The 17,513-nt window shown below is 46.0% G+C and overlaps 1 long non-coding RNA gene across 1 annotated transcript; it reads left to right on the top strand.

The window, feature by feature from the left end:
• Positions 1–11,747: 11,747 nt before the first annotated feature.
• On the top strand, positions 11,748–17,172 carry LOC144139496 (uncharacterized). Its single transcript, XR_013316231.1, has 3 exons — positions 11,748–12,011; positions 13,657–13,926; positions 16,814–17,172. It is a non-coding gene; the product is annotated as an uncharacterized LOC144139496 (long non-coding RNA).
• The last annotated feature ends 341 nt before the right edge of the window (positions 17,173–17,513 follow it).

Raw genomic sequence — 17,513 nt, 5'->3', positions numbered from 1 at the left:
TACGAGGGCCCTGTTACTGAGTAGTAATAAAGGGTAAAATGCATCCCTAACATTAGGAAAATATCCTAGAAAAGGGTTAACAGCGGAGAAGAGGGCTTCAGGTTGTATTCAGGTTACCTCGTGGCTGGGCAAGTCAGGAGGTGACGTTTAAAGGTGGATGTGGCTTCACAGGGTGTGCGACGCATTTTCTCCGCCCCAAAACACAGTTACAAGAAAGATAAAAAGAAAAGCAACAAACACACTCTCCGCATAGAGGTTGTGATCTTGCTAAATATTTGATCTTATGAATGCGATGCCTGGATCGCTTGACGAACATATGGCTGACATATACAGTATCAATGAGTTTTTCTGATTTAAAACACGTCATAGAGTTGACATTTAAATCTATCTTTGAGCTTGAAAAACTCGGTAGTAGATTAAAAACCCTACCCGCCTTTCGGAGTTGCAGTGCATTACGAACTGCCAGCCAGCGGTACTTTTTAGAATATTAGCAAGCTTTCGAATTTTTATGTTTACGCATCGCCTGCTTACAGATATGTACACTTCCTGGCATAAAAAAGAAATCCGGTTTGAATATCACTTGTATCTGTTGAGTTTTTAGATGCGACGCATCTCCTGCTCTGAGGCATGTCTCTCCTGCGTCATCGTTGTCGTGCCGTCCGTCCGCATCCCTCCTCCGTTCTTCTCTCCGAAAGTTGTGCACAACAGCTCTGCGCAACACTCTCACTGCGTCTCATTACCATAAACTACAGCTGCGTGCGCGCGCTTCCTCGCTTCGCTCCGCTCTCATCGCGCGGCAACAGGCGGTGTGCGCAAGTGCGCGCATGCGCGACTCTCCTCCGTTGTGTCCTCTCCTTCAAGCGCTGTAAATATAAAGCGGGTATTGCGCTGCGGCGGTTCGCCCATTTGCCCGCGTATGAGAACACTCGCATGTGATGGAAATGCATCATACGCGTTCACAACACGTTTCACCCGATTTAGAGAATCAACCCAACGGAAACACCAATTGAACCTCCCGATGCGTCGCATCACACCAGGGTTCCCTCGCGGGAAGATGGGCTTGTTAAGTAGGCTTGTTAAGTAGCACTGTCTTCATTGGTTTTCCGAGGAGTGTTGCGTTACTTTGTTCAGAAAAGAGTGCACAGGGCATATTCCTTCGGTTTTTCGGTCTAGGGCGGGCTTGTTACGACGCTCTTCTTTTTTCCTTGCCACCACCCATTGCTTCTGAGACTCACACCTTCCGGTTATGTTGGCTGTTAGTGAGAAAATACTAGTATGAGTGCATTGCCTTTCCACCCCGGATGCCGTGAACGTAAAGAGGGTTTTTGACACTACTGATGGCGCGTGTTCAGGTGCTCCTTTTGCATGCTCTGACAGAGACCCCTCTGCAACGTGAGTGGAATAAACGACTTAGGCGGTGGTGACGGAGGCGGCGGTTGATTTTGCACACACAGGCGCCACATCCCGTGGTTTTATCAGAAACAGTGGGTGCTCGTTAATGCACCTGGACCTTTGAAAAAGAAGGAAGAACGCGACCATTTATTATGAAAGAATTGCCCGAAGCCGGATGGGAACGGGGAGTCAGGGAGGATGCTAAAAATGCCCAACCATAGAAGCCGCCCAGACGAAGCTCCAAACGTCTGTAAATGCTACTTTTGCCTTTGCCAATGTATTGTATACCCACCGCTCATGTAATGTTCCTCCTGTTAGGGAACCTTCAGGAAAATAAAATCAATAAATAAATAATTATATGTATCTTTGACGCGCCAAGAGGGTGCAATCCACTCTTCGTATGAGTGAACCCACGGCGGGTGGTGTTGGGCGCTGGGCGATGTGCGAATTTTAGGTGGCACTCATGAGGACCTGCGAGAAAATTTTACCTCCCAGGCATTGACTGGTGCATTCAGTCAGTGAACAGCTGCACCGCCTCAAATTCCACAAGTAAAGTAAATAAAGCTTCGCTTCAACAAGAAGCACTGACTGGTTATTCAGAATGAGCCTTCCATTTTCATCATCATCCGCAGCAGCAGTATCAACCGCCTGCTTATGCTTACTGCGTAGGTCAAGGCCATTCCGGTTGACGTCCAACCAATCCTTTCCTGCGCCGCTCTAGTCCACCATTGCCCACCGACTTTCGCGATTTATACCTCGATCGGGTTAGTGGCCTTCTTGTTCATCTGCACCCATCTCTCCACATCCACTCTGTTCCACTAATTGTCACCCGGTTGTCAGTTCTCACCACAGTGCCACCATAGTCTAAAAGAAGCAGGTGACGACGGCGTAACAGTGGATAACATCACCATAACAAACAAATTAAAAGCAAACATACATAGGCTCAACATACCATGGAACGAATAATGATTGGAGTAACATTCAGAGGCAGGAAACTAGGATCCTAAATGAGGTAGCAAACTCGAGTATAAGATATCAAAGTAAAAGTAAAAGAAATGAAATAAACTTGGGAGGGCGCCATAGTTTAACACCACAAAAACTAGGCCAATACAAAAAATACACACCCAAACCTGGTATACTGGTAACCTATCCTGAACAGGAACCGTAAGGTGCAGGGCACACGTCAAATTAACGCAAAAATAATCCTGTAAATTCATGAGCTTGCAGGATTATACTGTCGAGATCGTGAACACATCACTAACCGCAGTACTATCTGTAATTGATATGTCCCTAACTACAATGAACAACAATCAGAAAAGCCGGACCGCCCGAGATATTCCGGCTCAGTCTCATCAAGGCTTGTGGTGAGCCGTGGCGATCCTTTGATTCTTGTCTCCAGAATCTTACGGTCTTCTCAAGCCTGCTTCACGGACCTTCTACTTCTCTTGAGAAGAGTTCTTGTAGCGTCGGTTTGTTACTGGACGTCAGCGTATTTTTGTTAACTTCGGGCATAGCTGTTCCCGTTTCGCATGGCCAAGCTCTCTGAGTATCTTATCACAATTTTAGGTCCGTCGTTCTTTTTGTTGAGTAGGATCGTTTCCTATGTTTTTGTTCGAATTTTGACTTGTTCTGTGTTTTCTGGTGGCAGGTACCCACTGGTTTAGATTGGATCCAAACATACTAGAAAGGAAGACGAAGTAGCTCTAACCTTAACGCTGTTCAAAACAAAAATGTGGGTATAACTACAACACTCTGCCTATTTGTGAATTGCCTAAATAATATTGAACACTTTGGAGACGCCTCCATAACGTTCTAAACAAATAGATCGCCCGGATAGGTACGGATGAAACTAATCATACAGCCGATTGTCGGTTCTGTGCAGGATTACAAACTGTGAACTTAGGCTGAAATTTTTGAACGGGAAACTCTTACATATAGACTCGATCAGGCAACTATGTGTCCGTCTTGTGTGACATTTCGCAGTATACCAAAACATTGAATTAATAAAATTGGCCCAACGCGTCCACAGATATCACGTGTGCATACAACACCATTTCTGGTACACAGGTAACTGTTTCTGTGTGGGTAAGTGCAGGCATCTCAAGGAGTACATTGCAGGTTTTTTGTGATAACAGGTGCAAAAGGTGTCTTAATCCATTGCGTTGGAAGAGGATGCACAGCTACGCCATGCGTTCACCAAAGCCGAAACCCCAGGAACAACACCTAGTTAAGACTAATTTTAGTAAGACAAGCTGAACCTTAGAGGAGGAACGCGACTGCTTAGACCGGGCCGCACTCCTCGACCTCGCGCTACCACACACGTAGCCTGGACCATTCGGTACTTGCTATTCTCAGATGTGTTCTTAACCACAGAAGTGCCAAAGGAGTAACTAGTCGGTACATGCTGGTGTAACTGACAACAATGTGCCTGCTCCTCAAGTCAACCAAAAGTAATGGAAAATTGAGACTCAGAACCGCAGAGTGAACGCCAGCGTGTCTGCAAAGAATGAAACTAAAAGCGAAACAACCACGTCAGCTAACAGCACTCACGCTTGAAAATGAGAGATATAGGAATGTCGACCTACAGCCACACAGCCTCGCTTAGGGTTAAGCTACAATTCCACAGAAAGACGAGAAATACAAAGGCGTTACACTGAACGTAATTGGAAACAAAGGGTTGGCTTGGATATTTACTGAACATAATATATACGACCACCGAATAAGGAGTGTCACGGAACCCAAATAGCTTTGTAAAACAAAAAAAAGAAGATCAGTCAAAGTAGAAAAAAGACGCAGCAGGACGTCTCTTTCCAATTGTTGCTGCGTCCTTCAAATATGAGTGCCTAGTGTTTGCTTCTACTGGAAACAAAAACTATCACCTTTCTTACATTTATTTGTTCGGTTCAGTGGGTAAAAGTGTTTTTATGGCTCCTAATAAAAATCTTATATCCAAAGTTGGTTCTGAGAAACGTGCCAGTTCCATGGTGAACTGTCGGAGCGACCTTCTTGGCGATAACTTGTTTTCCTATTGCTTGGAGCCATGAAATAATTGCGGATACCATAACTTGCGCCCAGCTATTGGGAAGATTATTATATCTACAATCTCTAACAAGTGATCACTATAAGAACGTGTGACAAAAGGAATACATTCCTCTGGTGTCACCAGCTCGATAGGACAACCACCAAGAATATTGTTTCCGCAATACCACGCGTGTATTCTGTAAAAGCCCAACTAAGCCCAGCTAGCTAAGCATTGAAGTATCACGTAGCTTTGGATTCTTTTATGTACAATTATTTCGCCACTAGGATTTTTTTAGTTTATTAATATTCCGCGTCACCCGAAAACGTTCCGCAAAAGAGGGAAAGGCTCGTGGTCCACGCCCGGTGGCACTATAAGAGCATGTGACAAGAACATGTATCACAGTGAGCACGTGTGATCCCTATAAGAGCGTGTGACAAAATGAATATATTCCTCGGGTCTCATCAGCTCGATATGACAACCGCCAAGAATATTGTTTCCCCAATTTCACGTGGTATTATTTAAAATCCCACGTGTTGCTAACCATTAAAGAATAACATTGCTTTGTACTTTTGCAGGCACAATAAATTCGCCACAGGCATTTTTAAGGTTTACTTAGATTTCCGCGTCGTCGGAAACGTTGCCAAAAAGACCCGAATGCTCGTGGTCCACACACGCCAGCACGATACCACAATATTCCCATGACCCGGAACCGGCCCTCGTTCCCGAGGACTACGATTTGCACACTTAAGTAAGCTCATCTCTTCTGAGCGTAGTATAAAGTCTCCGGTCGTCATTCACGGAAACACACGTCGCTGCGTGGCTTCATGACTTCGAGCCACCGTAGATACACGGTGTTCACTGCGCTTGACTGCGTGGCGAGTATGAGTTTGTGGTCAGACCACTAGTACTGCAGCTAAAAACGGCAGATGACCGGATGAACGCACGATATCTGAAACGTCTCCCCTGCGCAGCCGGTAGCGATACCGGACGGCGAAAGCCATCTGATAGTGTAAAAAAATGGCCGTGTATCTGCTCCTTTATTTGCATCATCACCATCATCATCACCAGCCTATCTACGCCCACTGCAGGGCAAAGGCATCTCCCATTATTCTCCAATTACCCCGGTCCTGTGCCAATTGGGACCAATTTATCCCCGCAAACTTCTTGATCTCATCTGGCCATCTAACTTTCTGCCGCCCCCTGCAGCGCTTGCCTTCTCTAGGGATCTACTCTGTTACCCTTAATGACCAGCGGTTATCTTGCCTTCGCATTACATGCCCTGCCCACGTACATTTCTTCTTAATCTCTGCTAGTATGTCCTTAACACGCGTTTGTTCCCTGACCCACTCCGCTCTCTTCTTGTCCCTTAATGTTAAGCTATCAGTTTCTGCTCCATTGCCCTCTGAGTCGTCCTCAATTTAAGTTGAACCCTCTTAGTGAGTCTCCAAGTTTCTGCCCCGTAGGTGAGTACCGGTAAGATGCAGCTGTTATGCACTTTCTTCTTCAGGGACAATGGTAGGCTTCTATTCATTATCTGAGAATGTCTGCCGTATGCCCTCCACCCCATTCTGATCATTATAATTATCTCTGCCTCATGGTTGGGATCCGGGCCTGCGATAACTTGGCCTAAGTAGACATATTCTTTTACCACTTCCAGTACCTCGCCCCCTATCCCAAACTGTTGTGCTGTCCCGAGGTTGTTGATCATTACTTTAGTTTTCTGCATAATATTTTCAGGCCCACCGTTCTACTGCATTCGTCTAGTGCGGGAAGCATGCTTTGCAACTCGTCCCCCAAGTTACTTAGCAAGACAACGTCATCAGCAAACCTGAGGTTACTGAGGTATTCTCTATTAACCCTTACTCCCACCTGTTCCCAATCCAACCTTGTGAATACTTCTTGTAACCATGCTGTGAATAACATTGCAGAGGATGTGTCCCCATGTCTGACGCCCTATAGGTATTTTACTGCTCTCCTTATGGAGCATGATGGTAGCTGTGGACCCATTGTAGATATTCTCTAGTATTTTTACATAATGCTCATCTACGCCCTAGTTTCGTAATGCCTGAATAACTGCTAGGGTTTTGACCGAGTAAAATGCTTTCTCATAATCTATGAAGGTTCTATATAGGGGTTAAGTATACTCAGCGCACTTGTCTATGACCTGATTGATCGCGTGAATATGGTGCATTGTTGAATAACCTTTACGGAACCCTGCTTGTTCTTCAGGTTGACTAAAATCTAAGGTTCCAGAAATTCTCTTAGCGATTACCTTGGTAAGTACCTTGTAGACGACTGACAGTGCTGATCGGCCTGTGAATTTTCAAGTCCTTCATGTCACCTTTCTTATGTGTTAGGATGATGTTCGCGTTCTTCCAAGATTTGTGGTCGCTTGCAATAATTGATAATTGCGCATACAGTTTTGCCAGTTTTTTAAGTACAATTTCTCCGCCATCTTTCAAGAGGTCTGCTGTTATCTGATCCTCACCAGATGCTTTGCCCCCTTTGATTTCTTTCAAAGCGTTCCTTACTTCTTCTGTCGTTAGTGGTGGGATGTCTCTCTCTCTCTGAACGACTTTCTCGTTCGGCATTATCCTGGATGTCCCGGCTACTTTACAGATCCCTATAGAACTCATCGGCCACTGTGACTATGTTATTCCTATTTGTGATTAAATTGCCCCATTTATCTTTGAGTGAATACATGTTATTTTTCCCCAAGCCAAGATGCCTCTAAACTGCTTTCAGGCTACCTCCGTTCTTTACAGCGTATTAGTTCCTCTGGATATTATACTTCCGTGTGTCTGCTGTCCTACACTTCTTGATTAACTTCGAAAGCTCTGCTAGTTCTATTCTGTCAGCTGGGGTGGAGATTGTCATGGTTTGCCACTTCCTAATTAGATCTTTCGTCTCCTGGGAAAGTTCACCAGTATCCTGTCTAGCCATCGTGCTCCCGACTTCTACTGCACACTCCGCGATAATGCCTGTAAGGTTGTCGCTGGCTTTCTGTGTAAGCTCGGCTTCCTCGGTAAGAGCTGAATATCGGTTCTGCAGCGCGATCCTGAATTCTTCTGCTTTACGCCTTACTGTGAGCTCATTAATCGGCTTCTTTCGTACTAGCTTGACGTTCCTACCACAAATCTAGCCTAATTCGAGATCTCACCATACGGTGGTCCAATCACCTTACCCTTCCGAGCACTTCTACATCCCGCACGACGTCAGGGTTATCGCATAATATGATGTCTATTGTATTTTTATGGTCCCCGGCTTCTCCACGTCCACTTCCGGCTCTCCCGTTTACAGAAGAAGGTATTCAATTGGCGTAGGTTATTCCGTTCTGCAAACTCAACTAGTAGGTCCCCCCTGCTATTTCTACACCCCAGACCATAGTTCCCATAGGCTTTGTCTCCAGCCTGATGCTTGCCAACTTCAGCATTAAAATCTCCAATAACTACAATATACTGGGGTTTTACTTGAGCCATTGCCGATTCCACATCTTCATAGAAGCGTTCTACTGCGAGGTCGTCATGGCTGGATGTGGGCGCGTAGCCTTGTACCACCTTCAGTTTGTACCTCTTATTGAGCCTAATCACGAGACCTGCTGCACTTTCGTTAACGCTGTAGTATTCTTCTATGTTGCCAGCTATGCTTTTATTGACTATAAATCCCACGCCCAGTTCTCTTCTGTCCTCTAGACCACGGTAACATAGAACTTGTCATTTTTCAGCAGTGTAGAGGCTTTACCTGTTCTCCTAACCTCACTAAGCCTCATTAAACGCGTCCCTCAAGTCTCCCGTGTCCGAGTCTTGCACGTGGTATCGAAGACGTCGTTAAGCGTTGTCATAAATGCGCCGAAACCACCCTCAACAGGAAAATGCCGCTCAAACCAACACCATTTCCAGAAAGACCCTGGCAGCGGATAGCAATGGATCTTTACTTCCAACACAACAAGTGGTGGCTGATCATCACAGATTATTACTCTGATGCCCTTTAATTCCTCGAACAACACCTCTACACTCGCTTGACTAGATAAGGTTCTCGTGTTACACGTTGCCAGGTTAAGATTCCAATGGCGGCCTGTCCGGGTACACGTATTCTTAACATCCCCAGCTGCGTCACAGGGCTGACCGCCGCCGTGGTCAGTTGCTTCGCAGCCATTGGAGACTGAGGGCCGTGGTTTAATTGGCGTATTCATGGGAGGTTGTGGCGGTTACTACACCAGGGTGACCAATCCTGCTCTGGTGGGGGAGTGCGTTACCGGCAATTGTCGCCGGGGTCAGGCCGCACCCCAAGCCCTAACTGGAATTCCATAATTGCGGTTTTTTTTATGGGGGGGGTGGGGGATTGTCCAGCACCGCGACTCTAACCACGGTCTTTCTACACGCCAGGCGGATAATATACCTCTAATCTCTACCTCTACGCCACCGCTGCCCCGCATGGCGGTGCAGAGGAAAATCAAAAGTTGCCCAGGGGCACATATCGTAACAAAACACGCACACACTAAACTGTTTAACACCCTTTAAGGTGCTAAAAGGGTTCACTCAGCATTTTCCACACTTTTTGCACCTTTGAGGGACCAAAACATGGCTCCGGCACCCAATCATGAGGGTGCCACAAATTAAGGGGTGTAAATCATAACATTTTTACACCCTTTAAGGTGCTAGAGGGGTGTACTGAACATTTTGCACCCTTTTTGCACCCTTCAAGCGCCAAATATTGGTCGGGCACCCCACCTCGAGGGTACCAAAATTCAGGGGTGTAATCAACAGTTTCGAAGGGTGCTATGACCGTTAAAGGGGTGCTAAAAAGTATTTCTTCTTGATTGGGGTGTTACCACGGCACCCTATCGTTAAGGTGCCTAAAAGAACGGTGTGTGGATGCAAGCATGCAAAATTGCACAAAAACAGGCTGAATGTTTAAACCGCACATTGCACTATTTCACCTCCCGTTGAGAGGTTTAAATATGAACTCTCCACATAGACCAGGGGAAATGCTCTAAAATTGCTGTTCGTAAATTGAACAAAACGTGCTGAATGCTTAAACTCCTCTCTGCACTAATCTACTTCTTCGAGTGTATCACAAGGTTCGTTTCGATGTCTGGGTGCACGGGAAGGGAAGGCTACAAAATGCCTCTTGTAGTGCTATAAATAAAACTTTTACGCAAGGCATCCGTGTCCTCAACGAAATCGAATTTACCTAAGAATTTGTTCCCGTATTATTATGCCCCGGGCAAAAAGTCCAACAAGACTTTCTTGTTGGGCTCACAGCACGCCTGTGGGGCTAATACGAATTTCTGTCGGCACTCTATCGTTCCAATAGCCTAGTCTTCCAACAGGGAGTTTAACCTTGATGGCGTTTGTGGGGCCAATAAGAAGCTCTGTCGGCACTCTATCGTCCCAACAGCGTAGTCTTCCAACAGGGAGTTTAACCGTGATGGCGTTTGCCGGCTCGCCAACACGATCAGTGAACGCCAACAGACGCCTTGTTCGTAATCAGCGGCGCGAGCGCGCCATCAGACAGAACTGACAGACGCCCTGAAGGTGGTTTTTAGGGCCTAAACAGCAGCGTCTATGTCTGGCATAGACGCTAGACGTCAACGTTTGTGTTCTGAGTTTTCCCTTAAATCAGTAACAGTCAGACGGACGATAACATAACGATGTGAAGATATGCTTTGGCTCATACCACGGCAAGCACAATCGTTTGTGGCTGCAGCCTCGGTTGCTCTTCGTCCACAACAAACTGAATCGGCTGTACAGCTTTCTTCGAGGGCGTGTATGCAGGGGTTCTATCTTCCTTTTTTGCGCAGGCCGACGGGGGCGGTCGTGTAAAATCATTTTCGCTCGTCGCTGCCGTAGGGTTGCCACCTTCCCGATTTTGGAGCGGCCCGACCGGTTTTTTTTAACAGCGGGCCGGTTGCCGGTCCATATCTAAAACTGGTCGTCATCAGCCGGTTTTTTGGCTTTTGTGCCGTGATTACGTCCGTTTTGGCGTATTATAAGCGTAAATTCAACAACTAAGACGATCAATACGTGTCGACAAGCTGCGCAAAGACACGCGAGCAGAGAAAATATGCGGGTGAGCGCGCTGCCTCAGATGGAGGGGGACCTAAGGGAAGAACAAAATAACGAAATTCTACCGCCGTGGTCAGCAATTGCGGTTACTTTTCAGTGAAGCACATGCAGAGCGATTAACCAAGCTCTCAATCACTTTCAGTACAAACGTTGTGTTGATTTCTCTCTAAGAAAACACTACAATAAATGGCACTTCATATTAAAAAACATGGCGTCTTTTTTCAACACATATCCCCCCGTCCCCCCCCCCCCGGAAGGCCCGTTTTTTTTCTGGGAAAGGTGGTAACCCTACGCTGCTGTTCTGCCTACCTGCTTGCTGTACCTATTACGTCGCCGCCACCACATGTTTCGGTCGCTTTTTAATAATCCCCACTTGTTACGAACTCAGAGGTTTTCGCACTGTTAGCAGTCGTTTTACACGATGGGTTTGATGCGCCTGACATGCCAGGAGTGGCATCGCTAGTAGTATTAGAGCGACGTTGCTTGTCTGCAAGACGGTGCCGGTCAAACAAGCGTTATCAACGCCATAATTCTATCGGCCCATTCCATATATTTCGTGGCTACCGTGGCTTGCGCAGAAAAGGTCGGGTTGACTGCGATAGCTTTTGGAGCTTTGGCTCAATCGCTTGCAGCGCTAGCAATGCGGCCTCGTCTGCAAGACCGGTGCGTGAGAAACAAGCGTTAGGACAGCCAGAATTTCAAACATGCAGCATAAACTAGACACAAGCGACAATATTCGTTGACAACTTACGTAAGTATAGAGTTGTTCTGGCGCCCCGCTCCCGGCCTGCCGAGAGAGCTAATTGTTAACGCGTCCGTTTACTGTTTTGTAGGTCAATGGTTCGATTCCTCGTCGAACGTGGTTTTTTTTTAGGTGAGGGTTTCATTAGCTCATTTTTTTACGACCAGGGGTAAGCGCCTGTTCCTTGCTTTCTATCACGCCGACATTTACCGCCCTCTTCCAAAACCCAAAGTAGCTCGTTTTCTCGCACGTTCTCTCTTGAGAAGCCCGCCGTGAAAACAAAACCAAAACAAACGTCAAAACCTCTTCACAATATCAGTATATATGTCAATTACTTTATGTGTATTCACTTTTTGCGTTTAAAAACCTTAAATTTAAGTTATAAACACATTTCAGACTTTGAAAGCAGAAAGATAATTACCAACATTACAGTACTAACACAATTTTCGTCAAACATAGAGGTCTGGCATTTGAAGTCTGGCAACTATCTCTCACTTTTTGTGTGTTTTTTCATGGCGTTTTGTGCCGAGTGGTTGGTGGCGTGATTTATTCTGTTTTATCTATTTCAAGCTTAAATCATAGTTATAGAAGCTTTATGGGTGATGTCTACCCTTCCAACCTACGCGTGTGTTGAACATGGGGACCCCGGAAGAACGAACATCGCCGGATAAAATACTGCGCGTCAAAAGTGGATGACATTGCATCAGAACAAAGCGTGTTCGTGTGTCCGCGAGATGAAGACGACAGTGAAGGAGAATTGTACGTTGGAAACATCGTTTTTGCTCGGGTAAGTACGCATTTTTTATTATTCTGTATTTGGTTGGAACGAGTTCTGGTGTTTATGGGTCAGTAATTCGCTAGACCCCCATCTCGTTTGCTCTGAGAGCCTACGTGAGTTACTTGTATACTTGTTTGTTTGGCGTATACTTGTACACTTGTTTGGCGCCCAGTCCACCGTTTCCGCAGAAGTCAGCATCAATTTACGCTGAAGCTAGACCTTGGCTACGATGCTCGCGCTGTGGTACAGGGCTGCTAATAATTTCACATCACGCAAGGCTCTTTAACACCGGGGCGTTTGTTTATGTGTCTCAAACAGTGCCTTTGCGGTTTCAGATCGCAGTCGCAATTTCGCGTGAGTGGCACAACGCTGTGATTAGTCCTCCCTCGTGAATACCCGCGGTATACCAAGAAATAACATGAACAGGAGGTTCCCTGGAAGTGCATGTGAAAAAGCGTACACTTCATTTCATGGCTGGCGTCTCGTAGGTGTTGTGAAATCTCTCCCCCCCCCCCCTTTACACGAATTCCGTGCAGTGCGCTTCGGAGCTATTGCGCTCGCGAGACCGGCGACCGTACGCCTCGCGGTCTTCGGGCCGCGATACGTGTGCTGTTCTCGTGAAGCTCGACAACAGCGTCGTGAAATTGCCGTACTCGCTCGCCAACGCGCCCCGACAGCGTACGCGTCGACCGGGTGCTGACGGAGTTGTGCTGGAAGAAAAGCAGGCAAGAGATGAGGGCGCACGAGGTGTAGTTAAACAGATGAGAATTTACAAAGTGCAAGGTGGAGAAAATAGTGTGCAAGGGCCGGAAACGGTGAGAGAGTTCGGGCCGCGTTAAACAGATGAGAATTTACAAAGTGCAAGGGGGAGAAAATAGTATGCTAGGGCAGGAAACGGTGAGAGAGTTCGGGCCGCGCGCCAGCGAGCGATTAAGGTAATTTACGTTGCCGAGCTTCACGAGTCTGACACGAATATGACGACGCCCGTCTGAGAGTTCATAGAGGTATAGAATTCACATACGGGCAAATTGAAGGTGAAATGCGCGCATGTGGCCTCGCAGGGAGTTAGCATAGTCTCGGGGTAGTGGGGGAGATTTCACAACGCCTACGAGGCGCCTGCCGATTCCGTCAGAGTAACTCTTGGGAAGTCTGGGGCTTGATATCAGTGGCATATGTATTGTTTAAATTAGTGCAGAAAATTGAGCGAATTCGCAAGTTCTCATTTTCGCAAAACCGCAGGCCATACAGAGACTAGCAAGAAAGCTGTAGGCACTCACTCAACTTGATTTATATTGGAGAATTGAACGTGCAGATACAAGTCAGACATTGAAATGGAGGAGCCTTAACTATCACACACCAGTTCCGATTGAAAGCAAGGGATACAGATGAGCTGCTAGCATGCGTTCCATGCAAATTAGCTCAGTAGCTAGCTTTGCATATATCATGCATACCCCACTCACAGTACCTGCGGGTCTAATAAATACATTCTTACTGTGACCTAAATTTTACTTGGGGTGTTCCGGGAATCTTCTTATTAGTGCCTTGGAGGTTACTGTCTTTAAGCGATTAAAAATCTACTTGATGTAAACATTCGTGCTTTGTGTGTGCTCTTCTTGTATTTCAACAAGTGTCAGCACACTCACAGAATATGCAGGTGCTGCTGCTGGCTGTCCTGGGTCAGCTGCCTTCCAGTCCAGTTTCAAAGGCTTTGCCAGGGCCTAACTTGGCCAACCGACACTGCACTTGCTGTACCCAAGTACTGCCTGGCCTTTCGTTGGTGCTCCGTACGCTTTGCCGCCAGGAATGGTCATTCATCCATCATCTGGCCGCTTGGACCACCCATTTAGAAGTCAGCGCATTTGCTCGACACATCGGTCCAGGCACTGCTGCCATATCGGTGCACCCACTGATTATGTACTTTCAGGTTAGTTATTGCATGTTGTGGAACCTGCCATGATGTATACCTGTTAGCAGTGCTGTGGCCTCTGATTATTTGAAACATTTTCATGAAGCAGTGCTGTGCGTATGGAGCGTGTCATTGCTTAGCAGAGATATTGAAGAGAATCTGGGGCCGACGACTAAAGGGCAAGAAGAGAAATTGAACTGACTTTTACGCAAGTATTCGTATGTAATCAAGCCAAGCAAACATTTAGGATCTTTCGATATGGTTTTAAACTTGCAATACAAACTTGTCTACTTCAGATCATACTGGTATTAATCATATTATACCGAAAAGTACAACCCGCAGTCTGTAGAATTCTGACAGCGCTTTTCTCGCAGTCTCTCATGACATGCACTATTCTCAATGGTTGGAAGATAGTCGAGGTAGCACCAATCTTTAAATCAGGAGACGGTACTTCACCATTAAATTTCCCTAACAAGCACCATATGCAAGGTCGGGAAACATTTCATCCACTCTCAGGTCGCTAATTATTTATAAAATCACAATATCACATTCGAGTATCACCACGGTTTTCACAAGGGTTACTTGAGAAACACAACTTTCAGGATTTCTTCACGATCTACATTGATCCATTGACGCAGGCTTACAAACTGCGGTAGTTTTTCTCCATTTTTCTAAAGCATTCAATCGCATTGCACACCACAGACTACTTCTCAAACTTCACCCTAATGTCCTCACTTGAGCGAAAGATTTTGGTTCTTCTCAAATGCAGTTTACTTCTAATAATTATATACTTGTTTTGTTCGTGCCACTTCGTTGTCCCCCCAGGCAGGTTGCTTGGTCTATCTTCCATGTTGCATATCCTCCCATGTAGGTCTATTTGCAGATGATGTTGTAATTTATCACACAATTTCTTTCAACTACTACCGTCAATGCTTTCAATCTGTTCTTAACACAATTAACTCCTGGTGCTGCAAATGGCTAATGTCGCTTATCTCTAAAACAAAGTGCATGACTTTAACGGTGGCAAGTCTCGAATTGTAAATACTTACTTCATTAACAACAGCCTGATTACCTCTTGAGACAAAGGTGTTTTGGTAGGCCGGTAGAGGAGGGGGGATTGCATGGTGGATTTCAAAAGGTACATCGATTGGGAAAATAAGACGTGTGATTAATATTTTCATTTGCACTCCAAAACTCGCTTTATTTCATATGTTTAACCCACTGCAGTGGCTAGGGTGGTGTGCTGTGGAGGCGAATGTCAGTTAGATACTGCTTGGTGTGGCCGCTTTTCAGATGGAGGCAACACGTAAAGACGCCCGTGTTTTGAGATTTCGATGCGCACAAAAATACCGAGGTGGTCAAAATTAATGTGAAGCCTTCCCCTACAGTGCTCCCCATATCCCAACTGTAGCTTTGGCGTGTTAAACCACCGTTTTTTTCATGTTTTTGGTATATTACCAGCTGCTGTAGCAGGTGCAACTTAAAGGTAAAATTATACATAATGCTTCCAAGAGCTAAATATAAAGGCCATATTGAAGTGCGTTTATGGGTCTATCTCATAGCAGTAGTGAAAGGTTATATACTCTGGTGCAGGCTAAGAACGGCAATGGCCCATGTGGTGTAGTCCAGTGTTTGACGTAATGCCGTGTAGGCAGGTAAAAGCATTATTGCAGTGATGAAACGTAGGTCACTGCCCAAGTCAAGAAAGCCATTTAACGGTTTGTTGCTTCTTCACGGTGAGCATGTGTCGTGGAAAACGAAGCTATATATTGGGCATTACGCGGCGCAATGAGTTTGCATAGATATGGTGCAGATTGCCATCCATTATGTTGATAATGTTGGGCGTCGTCTGAACGATGAGGGACTCGAACAGTAATCGAGAAGATAGATTGCACTCAGTTGTCAGTAATTTTGTCTTGTTCCAGTCGACCACGTGTCCCGTCCTCTCACGGTGCTCTGCCAGTGGACTTGTTTTTGCATGGCCCTTGTTCACTTCGTTCCAGTGCTGCATTAATATTCGGTGCAGATTGCCCGTTTCGCCAATGTACACTGATTTTCATTCAGCGCATGGAATCTAATAAACAATACCCGGAAGCTTGGAGCGTGAGAGGGGGTCTTTCACGCTGACAATGTCAGAACATAGCTTGCTAGTGGGCACATGTACGATGTATGCACTGCGTTTCTTGAAAATGTGTGCGAGAGTTTCACCGATGTGTGGGACGTAGGTAATTGCTGCACGTTTTGATGCAGTCCTTGTGGCTGCCTAAAGCATTATATTCAGAAAGAAGCGAAGAGGGCGACTAGCAGGAATCCGCATTGACATTAGCAGGCAGAAGCGTCTACAAGGCCTGTGTCAAAACGTGCTGCAATTCTCGTCGTACACATCAATCAAGCTTTTGCGGGCATTTTCAAGAAACAAATTGTGCACATCATTGACGTGCCCACTAGCAAGCTATGTTCTGGCATTGTCAGCGTGAAAGACCCCATCTCATGCTTCAAGCTTCCAGGTGTTGTTTATGTTTTGAAGGTGACACCTCCTGAAGGTGACACCTCCTTTAAAGGTGACACCTTCTTCCTTGCCGATTTATGATGCCTGATTGTTCAGTTTGTGGGGATAAGTTTAGCAGATTGCTCACATGTCTAACCTGTATTTGTGCTTGAGCAGTCAAACGCTGATGTTAGCAGTGAAGTAGGTGAAAATTGTACTTTGATTGTAGTTGTGTGCAGATTACTTACATTGTGTTAATTCGTAGAAAAGCAAAATTGAGGTAACCCTGCTAACTGTTCCACATTGCAGCATTTTATTATGCAAACGTTAAGGAGTTCAACTGCTTGTTAAAGGTGAAATAAACAGTGGTACAAAAAGAAGAGCATCTACTAAACAGAAATATCTTCACAATCGCAGGATGCCAACGGTCCGCCTACCAACTTGTGTTCTGCATCGTTTCTGCTGGCTGGAGCGGCGCATGGAACATTTTCCAGCTTCTCAAAGTTTGTGGTCAAGCGCTCCTCCAAGTGGAAGATGCCGCAGAGGGATCTTTTGTTTTAATGCCACAATTTCATGTGCTCAGCAGCTAATTTACTCGTAAGGCTTTTTAAATATTCATCACCCAAGAGGTCATGTTACCTTCGTCTTCGGTGGAATGTGTCTGCACTCGGGTTACCGTAAAAACCCGCGTATAATACGGACCCGCGTATAATACGAGTTGTAATTCGGGGACAGCAAAATCAGAAAAAAAAATTTTTCATCCGCATATAATGCGAGTTAAAGAGCACAGAAAACATTTATTTGCACTGCAGTTACCGTTCAGTCATTGTCAGTTTTCGCTGGCACTGCCTCCCGACGTCCGTCCAGTCATCGTCAGGTTCGCTGCCGCTATCTCGTGAAGTCGCCTTGTCGGAAATGTCTTCCCACAGAAAGTGGTCCTCAGTGCCATCAAGGGCGTTCGAGATGCCGCATTTCTTAAAAGAGCGACTGACGAGCTCTTCTTGGATGCTGGCCCACGCATCCGCGATCCAGCCACAAAGCACCGCTGGAGAAACCCGCGTCAGCCATTTGGTAGCTGTCACTTACGGGTCTCCTGACCTCATCCACTCTTGGTAGC

This window comes from Haemaphysalis longicornis, unplaced genomic scaffold (assembly GCF_048455015.1).
Source record: "Haemaphysalis longicornis isolate Haplotype H1 unplaced genomic scaffold, Haemaphysalis longicornis Haplotype H1 scaffold_5, whole genome shotgun sequence".
In the NCBI taxonomy this organism is placed as follows: Eukaryota; Metazoa; Arthropoda; class Arachnida; order Ixodida; family Ixodidae; genus Haemaphysalis; species Haemaphysalis longicornis.
The sequence above is the reverse complement of the archived record's forward strand: the minus strand, read 5'-3'. Positions and strand labels throughout refer to the sequence as shown.